The sequence below is a fragment of the Oryctolagus cuniculus genome, chromosome 2 (assembly GCF_964237555.1).
Source record: "Oryctolagus cuniculus chromosome 2, mOryCun1.1, whole genome shotgun sequence".
Classification (NCBI taxonomy): Eukaryota; Metazoa; Chordata; class Mammalia; order Lagomorpha; family Leporidae; genus Oryctolagus; species Oryctolagus cuniculus.
In genome coordinates this window covers 5400531-5419617 of record NC_091433.1, presented here as the reverse complement: position 1 = coordinate 5419617, position 19087 = coordinate 5400531, and the positions used below count along the sequence as shown (strand labels likewise).

The window sequence follows — 19087 nt, the reverse complement described above, 5'->3', positions numbered from 1 at the left end:
CACCCCCCAAGTCTGACAGTCATCCTGAGGGACGTGGACAGCTTTAATGACAGGACCGCTTATGCAGGGAGGGTGTGACTGGACAGTCAGCCTGTTAGGTAGCTGGTCCAGGACCAGAACCCTGCCTTCCAGCTTAGAGCTCAGAGCCACAATACCATACCTACGCAAAGTGAAGGGATGAGCGAATTCTCTCCAACTTCCTCTCAGTTAACAAGAAACCCTTGCACCTTGGCACATTGGCCACATTCCTACCCACCCTTCCACCACCTCCACTGCAGGTTCCATCCACTGGGACACCTACAGGCAGTGTAGGGACAGGTGTTCTGGCACAGTGGGTTACGTGACTGCTTGGGACACCCGAATCCCTATCGAGGTGCCGATTTGAGTTCCGACTGCTCCACTTCACATCCATCTTCCTACTAATGCATCCCTGAAGAGAGCAGATGATGGTTCAAGTGCTTGATTGTCCCACCACCCTCGTGGGAGATCAGGAATGAGTTCCAGGCCCTGCTTTGGCTGTTGTGGACATTTGGGGAGTGAGCCAGTGGATGGAGTCTCTGTCCCTCCACCCCTTCAGGAGATGACAAACAAAGGTTTAAAAGCGGCCAGTGCCATGGCTCACTTGGCTAATCCTCTGCCTGTGGTGCCGGCACCCCGGGTTCTAGTCTCGGTTGCTCTTCTTCCAGTCTAGCTCTCTGCTGTGGCCCAGGAAGGCAGTGGAGGATGGCCCAAGTGCTTGGGTCCTGCACCCGCATGGGAGACCAGGAAGAAGCACCTGGCTCCTGGCTTTGCATCGGCGCAGTGCGCCGGCCATAGCGGCCATCTGGGGGGTGAACCAACGGAAGGAAGACCTTTGTCTCTAACTCTGCCTGTCCAAAAAAAAGTTTAAAAGCATTTGATGTCCATAACCAGACTGGATTCAAAGAAACAAAGGAAGCAAAACTGGATAGGTAACAACCATAACTCTACATGGTTATTTTTCAAGAGTTTGAAAATTCCATTTGTGAAATGGATTTTAATTTATCTAGGGGCCTTTTATCTACATCCTTTTGTAGTTCCTAGAGCAGCCATTTGAAGTTACAATGTCTATCCTTAACGGAGTTGATATTGCAGCACTTTATAAAATATGTAGAAACCTGTAAATTCTTACATGCCTGTCCATTAATCTATTACCAACTACTTTGCTGCAATTATATTGACATACATTAGTCTCTTAAGACAGCATATTTTCCCTGTAAACAGTCCTGTGCATTTTAAAGAAATTGAGAAAGTCTAATATTTATATATCATAAGGTTTTAAAGATTATATAAATAAAAAAATCTTTAAAATTTTTGAAGTCAGAGTTACACAGAGAGGAGAGGCAGAGAGAGACAAAGTCTTCCATCCACTGGTTCACTCTCCAATGGCTGCAATGGCCAGAGCTGCACAAATCTGAAGCCAGGAGCTTCTTCCAGGTTTCCCACGTGGGTGCAGTGGCCCAGGGACTTGGGCCATCTTCTACTGCTTTCCCAGGCAATAGCAGAGAGCTGAATCGGAAGCAGAGCAGCTGGTATTTGAACTGGCGCCCATATGGGATGCCAGCACTGCAGGCAGCGGCTTTACCCACTATGCCACAGCGTCAGCCCCAAATTAAAATTAAAATTTGAGAAGTTTTAAAATTAATCCAAATATGCTTCACTTCCAGTTATGCTCTCCATTCTTCCTAAAGACTGCTATTTCTTTTCAACCTGGAGAACTTACTCTTGGACCACAAGGAAGGATAAGAGGGTGGTGGCCTACTGGGGGCTTCACAGGCTGGGGTTCTGCTTGGAAACATGGGCTTAAGGATGAATTCATGACTCCCTTCCAGCTTCTCTTCATCTTTCATCTGGAAAATATTTTCACTTTCATCTCTCAGGACAATTTGTGCTGAAGATGGAAATCTGTTTACAGCTCCTTCTTCCCACACTTTACAGTGTCACTCCCTTCCATTTTGCTCCCAAGTTTGATGACAAATCTAAGAATTGAATCACTTCTCCCTGTATGTACTACATATTTTTCTCTGCATTCTCTAACGTCAGAGTTTGGAAGCCCAAGATGGGCTTAGTGTGTTTATTCTACTCAGGGCTTGCTCAGCGTGAATCCCACCTCTGCTGATCCAGCTTCCAGCTAACGCACACCCTAGGAAGCAGCAGATAGTGATTCAAGCACTTGGACCCTGGATGTGGGAGATCCTGGCTTCTGGCTTCACCTTGGCCATTGTGAGCATTTGAGGAGTGGACCAGTAGATGGAGGATGGAGATCGTCCTCCCCCACCTTTCAAATAGAGAGCATTTTAAAACAGTGATCCTCACCCCTGAATCTCTCTGGCTCCCTCCCCTGTGACTGTTCTCACACAAGCTCCCACCATGGTGCCACCTGCCAAGTTGTCATGCAGCCAATGGGATGCTCACTAGAGCTGGGCAGATGTCAGCATCATGACCCTGAGCCTCTAAAACTGAACTAATATTTTTAAATACCTTATGCAGTCTTGTGTATTTTGTTATAGTAACAAAACAAAAAAGTTCTTCATTTTTCTCCAATGTTTTCCCATCTTCAAGTTATTCATATTTTATTGTACTATAGGAATCCAGGTTGCTTATGCCGAGGTTTCTTTCCTTGGGAAACTTCACAATGGCTTTGGTCCAAAGGAGAAAACCTTGTTCCCTGTGAGGCCCTGGCAGAAGCAAGGCAAACAAATTCAGTTCCATTCATGCCAAGAGCTACCACAGACACACAGGTCGCCTACAGGTTCATTTCCAAGGAGATCGCAATCGGGGTATGGTAGTTTCCAGATTCCCGATTCTCTCCAGTGCCACAGAGCAGTGGAGGTGGCATTAAGATCTGAGGAACTTAGCTTTTCATGATACAAATGGTCTAAGACAGCCTCAGCGTTTGGTGTCTTCCCGCAGTGCTCCCAAAGGCAAGCACAGAGGTCCAACCTGGGGAAGGGGATGGGAGAAAGTTCTCTTCAGAGGAACCCGGAGGAGATGGTAAAGGGAGTAGAGTGTGGAGCGCCTGGGCAGCTCCCTGAACCAGCAACCTCAGACGAGCCGCTCCCCATGTCCTGATTTTTAGAATGAAGCTCCAGACTTCTTTTGTTCCAAAGTCCCGACACTTCTCACCCAGCACCTTTCAGTCCGCCCTGTCAGCATTTCGGTGCTTCCCTCTTCATGCAAACTACCAGATTGCCTAAATCCCCTCATTCTAAAGTTTCTCCATGAGAAAGTGAAACAGCTAATTTAAAACCCCTTAGGATTCCTGCTGAATTACAGAATAAAGAACAAAAACATGCTAATCGGGATTAAACCACATAGAGATCCTAAAGAACTATAGGGAGCTCTAACCACTATTTCCAGGATTTTAAGATTATGAAGTAAAAGGAATAGAAATAATTACATTTTAACTCTAGTTCACATAATCATAGAATTTAATTAAATCATTTGATAACTTAGATTGTTCTGTGGTACTTAAAAGCTAGCTATAAGTCTTTTTCCTGATTCTACCAGAGTGTGAAAAGAAAATGCAAAACACTGTTTTATATTTCATACAAGACTGGCTTTTTATTTTTAAGATCAAAATGACTAACTTAAATGGAATGACCTAATTCCTTCACTAGCATCAAAAGGCACATTTTACTATAAGTGACCAATTAAGTATAAACATTCAATTAAGATGAGTAATAAAATTAGTATCTATTCTTGGAAAATTCATACTGTATTACAAATTATGCAGCTATAGAATTTTTTCCTGAAAATTCTAAGCATGTTCACTTAAAAATTTGGGGGGGGGGGGGCAGTGCTGTAGCTCAGGTTAGAGCCCTGGCCTGAAGTGCCAGCATCCCATATGGGCAGCAGTTCTAGTCCCAGCTGCTCCTCTTCCGATCCAGCTCTCTGCTATGGCCTGGGAAAGCAGTGGAAGATGGCCCAAGTCCTTGGGACCCTGCACTCATGTGGGAAACCCGGAAGAAGCTCCTGGCTCCAGATTGGTGCAACCATCTGGGGAGTGAGCCAACAGATTGAACCCTTCTCTGTCTCTACCTCAGTCTGCAACTGTCTTAAATAAAGTAAATCTTTTAAAAAATGTTAAAACAACTTTTGGGAGAAATTAATGTATTTGAGAGGAAGAGAGCTCTTATCTGTTCATTAGGGCCTCAAATGCCTGTAACAGCTGGGGCTGGGCCAGGCTCAAGCCAGGGGCTGAGAACTGCATCAGGACCTCCCATGCAGATGGCAGGGCTCCAACCACTTGGTCCTGTGGAGCACCTTAGCAGGAAACTGGAATCAGAACCCAGGCACAACAAGGAAATACCACCTCCCGCAGTAAACAAAAGGTAAGTCAGACCAAGAAAATAAGGCTTAGTAAAATCTAGCAGCAGTATGATGTGTTTCAACAGTAAATTCTTCAGGCACTGTGTTCTTATTTTTAAAAGAATAACTACTTTTCTTCCTTGGAGGCCTAACATGAACTGAAAAATGAGAAGGGTACCAGGAGGAAAGAGGACACTCAGATTCAGGGCAAGCTTCACGTGGGTTGGAGAGGGTGGTTAGTTACTGTTAGGTGCACCAAAGTGTTAGGAAGAGTCGTAGAATAGAAAAGAGGCAGTGCATGAATTTACAGCCAGACTGGGTTTTTTCAGAGAATAAATCCGCAGAGGTGGGTGACCAACTGCCTGCGTGTACAAGATGGAGCATGTGGCAGAAGGCCTCGACCCCCAGGGACCTGGGGGTGGGGGTGGGGGTAGGGGGCAGCAGGGAGGGGAATTCCAGGAACTGGGCTGGGGCTTGAGAACCTGGAGACTAATGCAGGGTGGGGTATGAAGGCAATAGGGTGTGAGACCCAACTGAGTTTCAAGGAATAGAGTTACACCGATAGCCAACTCAACAGAATCATTCCTCCAAAGGAGTGGAGAAGAGGTGGGAGGGCACATGAACCATCACTGCAAGGAAAATGCACCGGAAATCGATGCTGCCCAACACCCGCCCAGGTCGGAGGCCGAGGGTCATGAAAATATGAAAGGACTTCATGGGGTTGGGGGTTGTGAGCTGTTGTCCTGATAGGAGATGAGGCAGGCAGGTAGGTTAGGGCCAGGAGCTGGAAGCCACACACCCCCTGCCCTATGTAATCCTGTCTGCTTGTCAAATAACCCATTTCCCAGGAGGTATTTCCATTCCCCTGGGACAGGTACCATGTAACCACTCCTCCCAACCTCAAAGATGGGCAACTGGAGGCTCGCTCTCTGCAGGGAGGAGACAGGTGTGGGGCACTACTTCCCTCCTACCCCCCTCTCTCTCTGCAGGGAGGAGACAGGTGTGGGGCACTACTTCCCTCCTACCCCCCTCTCCCTGCAGGGAGGAGACAGGTGTGGGGCTCTACTTCCCTCCTACCCCCCTCCCTGCAGGGAGGAGACAGGTGTGGGGCACTACTTCCCTCCTACCCCCCTCTCCCTGCAGGGAGGAGACAGGTGTGGGGCTCTACTTCCCTCCTACCCCCCTCCCTGCAGGGAGGAGACAGGTGTGGGGCACTACTTCCCTCCTACCCCCCTCTCCCTGCAGGGAGGAGACAGGTGTGGGGCTCTACTTCCCTCCTACCCCCCTCCCTGCAGGGAGGAGACAGGTGCGGGGCTCTACTTCCCTCCTACCCCCCTCTCCCTGCAGGGAGGAGACAGGTGTGGGGCTCTACTTCCCTCCTACCCCCCTCCCTGCAGGGAGGAGACAGGTGTGGGGCACTACTTCCCTCCTACCCCTTTCCCTTCCCAGCCCACTCTAATCCTGAACTACACGTGTGTGTTTCTCACCTTTTAAATACATTTTATCACTTTGTGCGCCATATATATGCCTGTACTTAGGATGCTTCCCTAGGTGGCAAGGACCCGAAATAGGAATTTAGATCCCACCTCACAATAGATTGAAAATGGTGAAAGAATAGTACTTCCCTGATCCACGTAGCAAGAATCTAAAATACAAAATCAAAAACATGACGAATCCAAGCAGAATCTAAAATGCAGATATGAAAAAACTTAAGTGTCATTCACAGGTGGGCTGGAGTGGAAGCAGCATCCTGGTGGGGCTGCCGTGGCTACTCACAAAAGCTGACTGAATGCTGCTCCCGAGTGCCACATTCTGTGACTTTGCTTTGGCAGCTTTAAGCATGGTGAGAGAATTTACACCGGGGAAACTGGCAAACCCTACAAATAAGGACACCCCCCCACCCCGGCCCCAGTGTGTGTCATTCACCCACACACCACTGAGTGAACAGTCTTATAAAAGCCAGAGTTTTTCTAGGAAGTAAGGTACTCTAAAAACCAACTTGCTAAAATTTGATGGTTTTAAAAGATCAATGATGGGATGGGTATTTGGTGCAGCAGTTAAGTCCCCACTTGGGATGCCCACATCCCACACTGCAGTGTCGGGGTTCAAGCGCTGACTCTGCCATCTGTTCCAGCTTTCTGCTGACGCACAGCCTGGGATGCAGCTGGCGAGTCAAGCCTGGTGCTTGTCACCCATATGGGAGACCCAGACGGAGCTCCTGGCTTCAGCCTGGCCCATCTCTTGGTGTTGCAAGCATTTGGGGAGTGAATCAACAGGTGAGAGATCTGTGTCAGTCTGCCTTTCAACTAAGTACAGTTGGACACTGCCATGAAAATAGGATTAAGTTTATTGTGGTGTTTGGAGGGTTGTGACAACACTTGGGATTTTTAAATACATCTAGTTTTTTTTTTTAATTTATACAAGTTTATTTCATATATACAGATAATTAACATCTTGATACTCTCTACCATATGCTACCTTCAATCCGTGCTCCAGCTCTTCTTCCTCCTCCTTTTCCCATTTCCACTCTTACATTTTACAAAGATATACTTTCAGTTTCCTTAATGAATCATAAAGTTACCCCTGCACTAAGTAAAAGTTCAACAAATAGTATGAAGAAAAAATAACACTGTTCCTCAACAGAAGTGACAAGGGCTGTAAACAATCATCAAACCTCAATGTCCATTTCACTCCAATATATTACATTTTATATACTCTATTAGTTACCCCTCATCAGGGAAAACAAATGATGTCTGTCATTTTGGGATTGGCTTATTTGACTAAGTATAATGTTTTCCACTCGCATCCATTTTGTTGCAAAAGACAGGATTTTTTTTTGGAGCTGAGTAGTACTCCATAGTGTGTGTGTGTGTGTGTGTGTATCATAGTTTCTTTATCCAGTCATCAGTTGGTGGACATCTGGGTTGATTCCATTTCTTAACTATAGTGACTTGAGCTGCGGTGAGCATGAGAGTACAAATAACTCTTTCATATGCTGATTTCATTTCATTTGGGTAAATTCCCAGGAGTGGGATGGCTGGACTATATGGTAGGTCTATATTCAGATTTATTTTACTTTAAATGATCAGTTTATTTGAAAGGCAGTTACAGAGAGAGGGAGAAACAGATCTTCGGTCTGCTGGTTTATTCCTCAAATAACTTCAGTGGCCCTGCTGGGCTAGGCCAAAGCCAAAAGCTTCTTCCAGGTCTCCCAAAATACATCTAGTTTTAAATAGATCTAGTTTTAAAGAGGTCTAATGAAAGAAGAAAGTATAGTCAACATTCTTAGCATGATCACTTTATACAGATTTGACAATGCTGGGGTTAGAATTCTGTTAGTATTCATGTCCGTGGTGCAAAAGCGGCATCTGAGAAACACATTTTCTGGGATGTAACCCTGCATCTAACAATCACCCCTGCTATGACCCCATGGCTTTATCATGAATAACTGTTTAAACCACTCAACAGGGGCTGCACTTCTGTTCCCCTGGAGAGGCTGTGGGTCCCCTTGTGGAAGCAGGAACTGCTATAGCAATCTCTCCGTTCCTTCTGCTTAAGCTGGCCCAGGGCAGAGTGGGGCCACGTGGGGAGCAAGCGCCTCTTTCTCAGAGGTGTGTCGAGAAGGTAATTCCCGAAGGCCTCTCACAACCCTGCGTTCTCATCCTTAGCAGTGAGCCTGGTTATACAATGCTGAAGACTTAAAAGCCTGTGGGGAGATCTTTCCAGCCAGCCTTACGTGGCAGCCACATCAGCACCCAAGGGAGATGCAACAGAAAGCAGTGATCATGTTTCTGGGTGGCTCTGGATCCTGATTCCCAAGACCTTCTACTCAATGCTTACAACTAGACAGGAGGAAATCCCAGGTCCTGCCCTTTGACAGCTAGTCAGACTCCAGGCAATGCAATAATGGCAGAGCCAATTCATCAGAAGGAAGGTCACTGCTCAATGACCATAGAACCGCCAACATTTTAAAATTTTCTATTGAATGTTTGAAACATACAGTGTGAGAACGCACTATCCCAAGTATCCATTACCAACCTCAATTATCAAAGGGCCTTGTATTTCTGCTCTCATCTGTACTTAACCCCATTGCAGGGTTAAAGTGAATTATAGAATTATACTGTGTAAGTTTGCTGTTGTGTAGCTCTTAAATAAGGACTTTATAAAGACAATGTCACACCAGGGAAGGCGTTATGGTACAGTGGGTTAAAGCCACTGCTTGGGACACTGGCATCCCATATCAGAGTTCCACTTCGGGTCCCAGTTACTCCACATTTGATGCAGTTTCCTACAAATGCATCCTGAAATGCAGAAGATGGCTTAAGTTCTTAGGTCCCTGCCACACATGTGGAAGACACAGATGGAGTTCTGGGCTCCTGACTACAGCCTTGCTCAGCCTCAGCTGTTGCAACCATCTGAGGAGTGAGCCAGCAGGTGGAAGAACTCTTCCCCCTCTGTACTGCCTTTCAGGATGATGAAACAAACAGTTCTGTATCAAGTGGTCTCTCCAAGTTTCCTTAGTCACCTCAGAAATGTCTACCATAGGTGTCTTATTTGAATCAGGGTCCAAGCTTGATATAAGAACAACCCCACCCTAAAGCCCCAGGGTCCACGCAAACCAACTTAACCTCACCTACTACCCACTGGCCCAGAACCAGCTGATAACAAGTAACTGACTACAGAGACTTAGTACAAGAAGGGAAGTCTCCACCCTTGCCAGTAGCAAGTCTCTCGTTTGTCCAGCCGTTGAGTGCGTCATCTGCCTCCTGTTTGTCTCGTTCCTGTACTCCAACATTGATGCTTATCTTAGACTTCCTGAAAGCTGACCTGAGGCGGGGCTTTGGGCGAAAGCCCTGCACCTAGGTAGCTCTCAGGAAAGGGAAACTAGGTAGAAGCAGGGCAAGGAAGGGTCTCTGTGGAAGATCAGCGTCCGTCTGCCACTAGAGGGAGCGCTGGCGCCACACGGCTGATTCGCTTTGCACCCCCGGTGCCACGTGTCAGTCAAGCTCCGTGGCCCTGGTACCTTCTTGGGCAAGGAAGCTCACTGTTGGCCAAAGGCGATTCTGCAGCAGGTAGGGCTGCTGTATGCCTTTGGCAGCCAACACTCTCGGGGGCAGGTTTACACAAATTGGGGAAAAGAGCATTTGTGCCCAAACATCTGTGTCTCCTGAAAGTGGTACTTTGATCGTGAGGCTTGTTCCACATCACCTTTTGCTTTTGGAGACTGAGACATCATTGGGTGCTTCTCCTGCACCATCTCATAGGGCACTTGAAATTCAGTTATTTTACAAGAACTTTTTGCACAATCCCAATGTCATGAACTACCTGGCCAGAAACTGATTTAAGTCACCATCACATTGGGAAACAAGTTGGCTTCAAGAGTTTGGGAGCCTGGGTCCATTAGACAGCATGTCACTGTTTCCCCTTTGGTGCTCAGTTGTCGCTGATCAGGGAGAACATATGATATTTGTCCTTTGGGACTGGCTTAGTTCACTCAGCATGATGTTTTCCAAATTCCTCCATCTTGTTGCAAATGACCAGGTTCGTTGTTTTTGACTGCTATATAGTATTCTATAGAGTACATGTCCCATAATTTCTTTATCCAGTCTACTGTTGATGGGCATTTGGGTTGGTTTCAGGTACTAGCTATTGTGAATTGAGCTGCAATAAGCATTAATGTGCAGACAGCTTTTTTGTTTGCCAATTTAATTTCCTTTGGGTAAATTCCAAGGAGTGGGATTGATCAGCTCTTGTCCTGACTGTTGATGTACAATGTAATACTTTATCCATTTTAGTATTTTGTTCTAGTACCGTTGGTTGAACTCTGTAATTAACACACAATTATTCTTAGGTGTTTAAATTTTAACTGAAAAGTGATCCCTGTTAGGAATTTGGAAAACATTATGCTGAGTGAAATAAGCCAATCCCAAAGGGACAAATACCACTTGTTCTCCTTGATAGGTGACAACTGAGCACCAAAAAGGAAACCTGTTAAAGTGAAATGAACACTATGAGAAATGGTGACTTGATCAGCCCTCGCCCTGACTGTTGATGAACAACTAAATGTTATCCCTTAGTATTTTGTTTGTATTTAATGCTTTTGGTTGAATACTGTAATCAATACACAATTCTTAAGTGCTGAAACTTAACTGAAAAGTGATCGCTGTTAAATATAAGAGTGGGAATAAGAGAAGGAAGAGATGTGCAATTCAGGACATGCTCAAGCTGACTTACCTCAAACAGTAGAGTTAGAAACATACCAGGGGATTCCAATTCAATCCCATCAAGGTGGCATGTACCAATGCCATCTCACTAGTCCCAGTGATCAATTTCTGTTCACAATTGATCATAATGATAGGACTAAGAACCAAAGGGATCACATACACTAGAAAAGTGTCTGCAAATACTAGCTGATAGAACAAAAAAGGGAGAGAATGATCCAACATGGGAAGCGAGATACACAGCAGACCCATAGAATGGCAGATGTCCTAAACAGCACTCTGGCCTCAGAATCAGCCCTTAAGGCATGCGGATCCAGCTGAAAAGCCCATGAGAGTATTGCTGGCATGGAAAGCCAAGACACTCTTGGGGGGGGGGGGGACCTAAATGAAAGATCTCTGCGAGTGAGATCCCAGTGGAAAGAACAGGTCAAAGGAGGAGGTACCTTTCTCTGAAGGGAGGAGAGAACTTCCACTTTGACCATGGCCTTGTCTAAAAATTATCAAAGTCAGTGAACTCAGGGGGCTTCCATAGCCTTGGCAGCTCATAACAAGAGCCTAGGGTGATTACTGATGCCATAAACAGAGTGTCAATTTGTTAAGTCAACAACAGGAGTCACTGTGCACTTACTCCTCATGTAGGATCTTTGTCCTTAGTGTGCTGTACATTGAGATTTAATGCTATAACTAGTACTCAAACAGTATTTTTCACTTTATGTTTCTGTGTGGGAGCAAACTGTTGAAATCTTAATGTATGCTAAACTGATCTTCTGTATATAAAGAAACAAAAATGAATCTTGATGTGAATGGAAGGGGAGAGGGAGTGGGAGTGGGGGAGGGACGTTGCGGGGGGGGGAGGGACGTTGCGGGGGGGGGAGGGACGTTGCGGGGGGGGAGGGACGTTGCGGGGGGGGAGGGACGTTGCGGGGGGGGAGGGACGTTGCGGGGGGGAGGGACGTTGCGGGGGGAGGGACGTTGCGGGGGGAGGGACGTTGCGGGGGGGAGGGACGTTGCGGGGGGGAGGGACGTTGCGGGGGGGAGGGACGTTGCGGGGGGGAGGGACGTTGCGGGGGGGAGGGACGTTGCGGGGGGGAGGGACGTTGCGGGGGGGGAGGGACGTTGCGGGGGGGGGAGGGACGTTGCGGGGGGGGAGGGACGTTGCGGGGGGGGAGGGACGTTGCGGGGGGGGAGGGACGTTGCGGGGGGGGAGGGACGTTGCGGGGGGGGAGGGACGTTGCGGGGGGGAGGGACGTTGCGGGGGGGAGGGACGTTGCGGGGGGGAGGGACGTTGCGGGGGGGAGGGACGTTGCGGGGGGGAGGGACGTTGCGGGGGGGAGGGACGTTGCGGGGGGGAGGGACGTTGCGGGGGGGAGGGACGTTGCGGGGGGGAGGGACGTTGCGGGGGGGAGGGACGTTGCGGGGGGGAGGGACGTTGCGGGGGGGAGGGACGTTGCGGGGGGGAGGGACGTTGCGGGGGGGAGGGACGTTGCGGGGGGGAGGGACGTTGCGGGGGGGAGGGACGTTGCGGGGGGGAGGGACGTTGCGGGGGGGAGGGACGTTGCGGGGGGGAGGGACGTTGCGGGGGGGAGGGACGTTGCGGGGGGGAGGGACGTTGCGGGGGGGAGGGACGTTGCGGGGGGGAGGGACGTTGCGGGGGGGAGGGACGTTGCGGGGGGGAGGGACGTTGCGGGGGGGAGGGACGTTGCGGGGGGAGGGACGTTGCGGGGGGGAGGGACGTTGCGGGGGGGAGGGACGTTGCGGGGGGGAGGGACGTTGCGGGGGGAGGGACGTTGCGGGGGGAGGGACGTTGCGGGGGGAGGGACGTTGCGGGGGGAGGGACGTTGCGGGGGGAGGGACGTTGCGGGGGGAGGGACGTTGCGGGGGGAGGGACGTTGCGGGGGGAGGGACGTTGCGGGGGGAGGGACGTTGCGGGGGGAGGGACGTTGCGGGGGGAGGGACGTTGCGGGGGGAGGGACGTTGCGGGGGGGGAGGGACGTTGCGGGGGGGGAGGGACGTTGCGGGGGGGAGGGACGTTGCGGGGGGGGAGGGACGTTGCGGGGGGGGAGGGACGTTGCGGGGGGGGAGGGACGTTGCGGGGGGGGAGGGACGTTGCGGGGGGGGAGGGACGTTGCGGGGGGGGAGGGACGTTGCGGGGGGGGAGGGACGTTGCGGGGGGGGGGGAGGGAAAGCCATTGTAATCCATAAGCTGTACTTTAACTTTTATTTAATGAATATAAATTTCCAAAGTACAGCTTATGGATTACAATGGCTTCCCCCCGATAACGTCCCTCCCACCTGCAACCCTCCCCTTTCCCACTCCCCCTCTCCCCTTCCATTCACATGAGGATTCATTTTCGATTCTCTTTATATACAGAAGATCAGTTTAGCATACATTAAGTAAAGATTTCAACAGTCTTTTCCAACAGCAAAGCTGGGAAAATGCTTTCAGCATCTTTCAGATGCCTGGGAAGGAAAGCCCAACTGAAATTGGGTTAAGTTTTGTGTATCATCATCAAGACCCTCACTTAACCAGGCTTGCTCTGGGCAGAGTTTCAAACATACCTGGACCCAAGACACTCAAGAATGGTGTCAGCAGTTGGCACTGACTCCCCTAAATGTTCCTCTCCTCCGGGGGACAGAGGCTTTGAGCATCTTCAGGTTTCTATTCTACCCTGTCAATCCCAGCACTTGGTTGCATGGTGCCCAAGGGTCTGGTAGGGATTAAGTGTGCTGCTTCTGACTTAGGTCTCCTTCTGAACCACTAACGGAGTAAATGCTTGTATACACCCCCATTCATATATGGTACCCATAACCCCACTGCATTGCTGGTTGCATCAGATGGAGCTGATTAGAATTAGATGAGGTCATAAGTGCGGAGCCCTCATAATGGGGGCTTAGACACGTGAGAGCTTGCTCCTGCTTTGTGTTCTCTGCCACGTGAGATACAAGTCACCAGCTCAGCCTTGGTAAGTGGAAGGGGGCCCTTGCCAATCCCTAAGGCGTTCTGATGCCATCTCAGACTTCCAGCCTCCAAAAGCATGAGCTGTGTGTTGTAAATAAGCCACCAAGTCATGGTATTTTGTTATGACAGTCTGAACCAGTTAAGAAACATATGAGACAGGATTACTGAATTAGGCTCACAAGTATCTCAGAGCTTACCCAACATCAAGCCTCAGGAACAATTTCAAGGATAGGATTAGTCATGAGGCACAAGCAAAGCAGGGAGATATTTAAGACCAGTGTCCCTTCTCCAGGTCCTTTCTCACAATAGGACATTCTCTAGCCAAGAGTTAAAAGGTGAGGCCACTGACACGTATGTCCTTGTAACCTGCACAGGAGAGTTTAATCACAATAGATCCATTTCTTATTGTTATTACAGGAACTCATGTTCCATAAACCCCTCTGCTGGACATAAGAAACCCTAGATAGAGGCCTACAGCCTGAGCAAAATATTCCATAGACAAGGGCTCTCCTGCCAGCAAGAACTATTAGTGATTTGCCATGTGGTCTTTAAGCATGCTTACAAGGATTTGACCAGACCAACTTACTTTCTCAAAGATGTCCCCTCATTAAAGAGCCTGCCTCTAAACCATCTCCTTTCTGCTAACATGCAAGTCCTCCCACTAGTGCCACCAGAGTGAAGATAACCTGATTAAGGCGATAATCCACTGACGAGAGTCAACCTAGCATACGGACTGAAGAAAAACAGGATGCTGTTACAGGGAGGGGCCATGAAATGCAGGTAGCCCACATCAGGGAGGCCTCACGATGGACAGATATTCCAAGAACTTTGTCATGAGGATTTGAAGGGCCTAAGCACGAAAGCTGTCAAGGATCCAAGACGAGTCTAGAAAAATACCATGAAAAATGTGCTACTGATGCTCTCGGTGGAACCCAGGGTCATGAGCTGTGTTCTCCTCATTCACCAAGATTGTCTGTGGCCTTACCCACAGCGTAAGACAATCTGGTTAAGACATCAATCACACCATCAGCCCCCCAGAAAATAGTGTTCCCCCATGCTCTGGGGTAAGAAGGTAAAGATACCTAGAGTAGGTACTTAACCCTGTGAGTACAAACCAGCCCTCTCCTTCCCGAGCCCTTCATACCACACCTGCATTGAGGATGAAGTTTCTCCGTGCCTAGCCCCGCTTTCTCCTTTTACAAGTATCTCAAACTTCTTGCACATAAAACTGAATCTTGGTGCCTGCCTCTCAAAGGATACAAACAGACACAATTGAGATGTGCTGGCACGTTCTTGATATCCAGACCCTGTAAAACGTGACTGATGTGGACTCTGTCAAGGTTATCTTCTACCTCTGGAGGGCGTATCGCCAAGGTCACTGTGCACAGCCATTTGTAGCTCATGATCTGACTGGCCGACATCTCAGGTGTAGAAATGCAACATGATGCCTGTAGAACACCCAGATGGCCCAGATCTCGTCAGACTACACATTACTGAGTTGGAGAATCACAGCCCCCTGGGGTAAAGCTGCATGCTATTGTCCAAGTGTTGGTAGACTACAACTCATCTGCCAAACCTTACTACAGGCTTTAGTAAACAACATCTTATTGGAACAGAGCCACACTCTTTTCCCTCATGTATTCTGTGTGGCTGCTTTTGTACAGGTATATCAAGAGTGAGGAGTTGTAAGGAGGATCACTTGAACTTGCGAAGTCTTTTAGTTTAAAAAGAAAAACCTTTGACAAACCAGTTTTTAAGGATTTGAAAGGCAGAGTTAGAGAAGGAGAGTCAGAGAGAGAGGGGTCTTCCATCCCCTGGTTCAGGTCCCAGATGGCCACAACGGCTGGAGCTATGCCAATCCAAAGCCTGGAGTCAGGCGCTTCCTCCAATCTCCCACGCTGGTGCAGGGGCACAAGGACTTGGACCATCTTCTGCTTTCCCAGACCACAGCAGAGAGCTGGACCAAAGAGCAGCTGGGGCTTGAACCGGTGCCCACATAGGATGCCAGCACTGCAGCAGCAGCTTTACCTGCTACGAAACAGTGCCGGCCCCTGCAAGTCTTAAATACTTACTATCTGGACCCTTTCATTCTTATTTACTCAAAAGGCAGATCTAGAGAGGAGGACAGATCCTCCATCTGCTGGTTAACTCCCCAAACGGCCAGGCCACAGCCAGCACCTTTCTTCCTCCAGGTCTGCCACATGGGTGCCGGGGCCCAGGCAGCCAGGCCACCTTTGCTGCTTTCCCAGGCACCTCAGCAGGGAGTTGGAGCAGAAGTGGAGCAACTCAAGTGGGCTCCCACATGGGATGCTGGCATTGCAGGTGGTAGCCTCACCCGCAATGCCAGCCCCTATCTGGACTTTTCTACAAACATTTGCCAGCGTCTTGTACTTCCCATTACACAGGAATGAGAATGCTTTTTCTTCCAATAAGAATATGACCTCATCCAATAGACATACCTAAGGCCTCATTAACTTGATCTAGTAAGGGGGTCACATCTGGGACTGTGGCTGCTAGTGGGACTGTTCAGTTGAGCTCTAGTTGTCTAGGTTGTCATCTTCGAGTCATGGTACTTTCAGGTACCAAAATGGTACATTATACGGACGCATATCCTTTAGATCTATGTCCAATCCAGTATTATATTCCAGGCCAAGAGTGGGCCATGGAAGTCGTGTCTTCGTCCAAAGGAGAGCCCTGAGGGGCAGAAGTTTGTCCACTGCCAGCATCTGGACTGAGGCCTTCCCCGACCTTGACTCTGAGCAGTGTGACTGCATTGTAATCACCTACAGTAGAATTGATACGGAGATGCCAAAATTGCCTTCATGGAACACTGAGTCAGGGTCTGGATATGTGGAGGTTTCAGAATAGATTTTTCACAGGAAGGTAGTTTTACTAGTTATGTTTTCAGGAGTACCGGGAAAACATGCCTTCATTTGAGCAATTAGAAATACACTCATGATGGAACTGAAGCCACTACGCAGCACAGTGGTAAACTGACCTCTAAAGGAAGGGGCGTGAGGAGGACAGGCTACAGATTACGTTCCCGAGTACCAACAAAGATGACCGAATGCAGGCAGAGGCAGGTGGTGGCCAGGAACCGTGAGAGTCTAAAGCTGGTGCAGTTACTACTCTGGCAAAGAAAAGATCCCAGACCCACAAAGATCAGTGGCAATGTCTTGATTCCATGGTAAGCCCAGAGATGAGATGGGAAATTCACCAAGTGGCCCCATGCATGCTAATGGAGAGGCAGACTGACGTCAGCCACTGTGTGGATAATTATGATCCCCCATCCGATTTCCAGTTCAAGAGACCCAGCCTTTTGCCCAAAGGATTCCAGAAGCCAAATATACCAGAGACACACACCCTTGGTCTCAGGAATATTTTCTGCCCTCCTAGGAAGGTGTATCAGTTAGCTTTGTTACATTAAAATATCCAACAGGAGCTTCTTTGGAAGGAAAAGGTTTATTTCCTCTCAATAAAGGTTACAGTTCAGAATGGGGTGGCCCCATTGGTCTGGTAGAGGCTGATGGCAGAGCACATGTGGAGGATCAAATGGTGAGTCAGATGCAGAGAGAAGCCAAACTCAGCTTAAATAACCAATCTTCTCACCAGAACTGCCTACCAAGGGCAAGGCCAACAACCCAAAGATTTCCACTGTTCCATCTCCTAGCTACTATAATTAGGCCAATTAATCCATGAACCATTAATTCATGAACTGTGAACAGACTTAGACTTTGAGGATAAACATTCACGTGGGTTTGGGGAGCCAATTCCTGTTCAATTCACAGCAAAAGGGATTTATCATTGGCAATAGCAGCAGGAACCAGCAGAACCAGTTTGAAACCTGGCCAGATGGATCAATGACAATCTCATGTGAGATTTGGGATGCAGAGTAGGAAGAAGAGGGTCTTTTATTGAGAGGTACTCCCTAGATTCAGTGGTTTGGTAGATTTCTCCCGGAGTTCTAGCTTCAAGGATCTCCCTGTAAGTATCATGGAGTCCAGCTGTGGCTATTCCAACATGCTTAGCAAGTCCTGACTCATCCACCCTTACCAAACTGCTGATTAAAGTCATTAGTGACCGTTTTCCTGATCCTCCTGGTACAGACTTGCATTTCTCATAGCCATATAATTCCAACGAATTTCTATAATGTGGATAATGGCTATTTTAAGTGCAAGTATATGCTATCAGCTATATCAACTCAATTTCTAAAAATTATGTTGAGCTAATTTAGTGGCTCCATATATTTAAGCCCTTATGCCTTTATATCTGAGGACAAGATGGCCTCTGATGGTGCTGTTTGAGTGGGATCCACTGCTATCCAGTAACTGGTTGGTAATCCCAAGGCCTCCAGGTGGCTTGACCCAGACACCAGACTCAATGTGGCACCCACTACAGACCTTAGGGTGCATCTCTGCCCTCTCGTGGAAATTTGTCGTTAGAAAACGTAGTCATACACCTACTCCAAACTTGGGGGACAGACGCAGGACTGTCAAAGACCAATTTGGAAAAGGTGCCTTCCTGGAGGCCTGCGTTGAGGAAGAGATTCTGATGTTTCTCTTCACTACATCCCCGCAAGTCACTAAAAACCACTGAGACATCATGGAACAACGGCGATAAAGGAAGAGTACAACAGGTGTCCAAACTCATGCTAGGTGAAGTCAGGTGTCTGCACCAAGAATATAGGAGTAAGGCAAGGCGAGTGGCCAGTGAAGACCATTTACACATACACCCTGGGAGGCCTACAAACCACATCTACATCGCCTTGCCCCTGATCAGCCCTCCCTTGTGTTTCCTAAAGAAGTGTATTAGAACACAAATGGGAGGTTAATAGCAAATCCTCCAGACATAGGCCAAAATCTAACCTAAGCTAGAGATATTAGAAAGCAAAGAACTCCCATGAGGCAGTAGGCAGAGAGATCAACACAGTTCACACATGCCCCCTGCATAAGCTCTTTGAGGAGGTGAACATACATCACCCCATGTACACGTTCACTCCCTCTGCTGGAATTAAAGGCAGAAGGTATCATGGAATCAAGGCTCACAATAGATGGGCCTAAGGGCCCGTGAGGTGCATTCCAGTCTGGCCAGCCAAGTGTGAAGGAGCCCATAGCACTTACACCTCTTCAAACCCTGCTGGAGATTTCAACCAGGAGAGTTCTTACTGCAGGCTATCTGGCTTTCTAAATGCAGAGGACCTGAGAATGGCCCAAGGACAAATGTACTAGTTAAGGAGGAGTCTGCCCTCCGTGAGCCTCTGCACACCTTGACAGCACTGTGGCAGAGTCAGCAATTTCACCAAGCAGCCCTGTAGGAAGCCAACAATGCTTCTCACCAAGCTGCTTTGCTTACCTATGCCCACATGACAGTGCGTGGTATCTACCTTGCGAGTGTTGTCTGGAGGCCTGTGGCTTACAGTCCTCGTTTATTTAATAAGAACAAAGAATAATGATCAAATCTTTAACAGAAAAAGATTCATGTAGAACCCCATGGGGGATCAGTACAGTCTGCCACAGGTATCCCATACAACCCACAGGGACAGGCAATCATTGAAAGAACTCATAGGACAATTAAAGAT

At 48.4% G+C, this 19087-nt stretch overlaps 1 long non-coding RNA gene across 3 annotated transcripts in view; it reads left to right on the top strand.

Moving 5' to 3' along the window:
- Positions 1 to 13440: 13440 nt before the first annotated feature.
- Positions 13441 to 19087, top strand: part of LOC127486159 (uncharacterized) — a 40117-nt gene continuing 34470 nt past the window's right edge. For 2 of the 3 annotated variants that reach the window (XR_007912913.2, XR_011386833.1), the window contains exon 1: positions 13451 to 13513. This is a non-coding gene — a long non-coding RNA (uncharacterized lncRNA). Of the gene's footprint in view, positions 13514 to 19087 lie in introns of all 3 variants that reach the window. The other variant, XR_007912914.2, reaches the window with a different exon arrangement.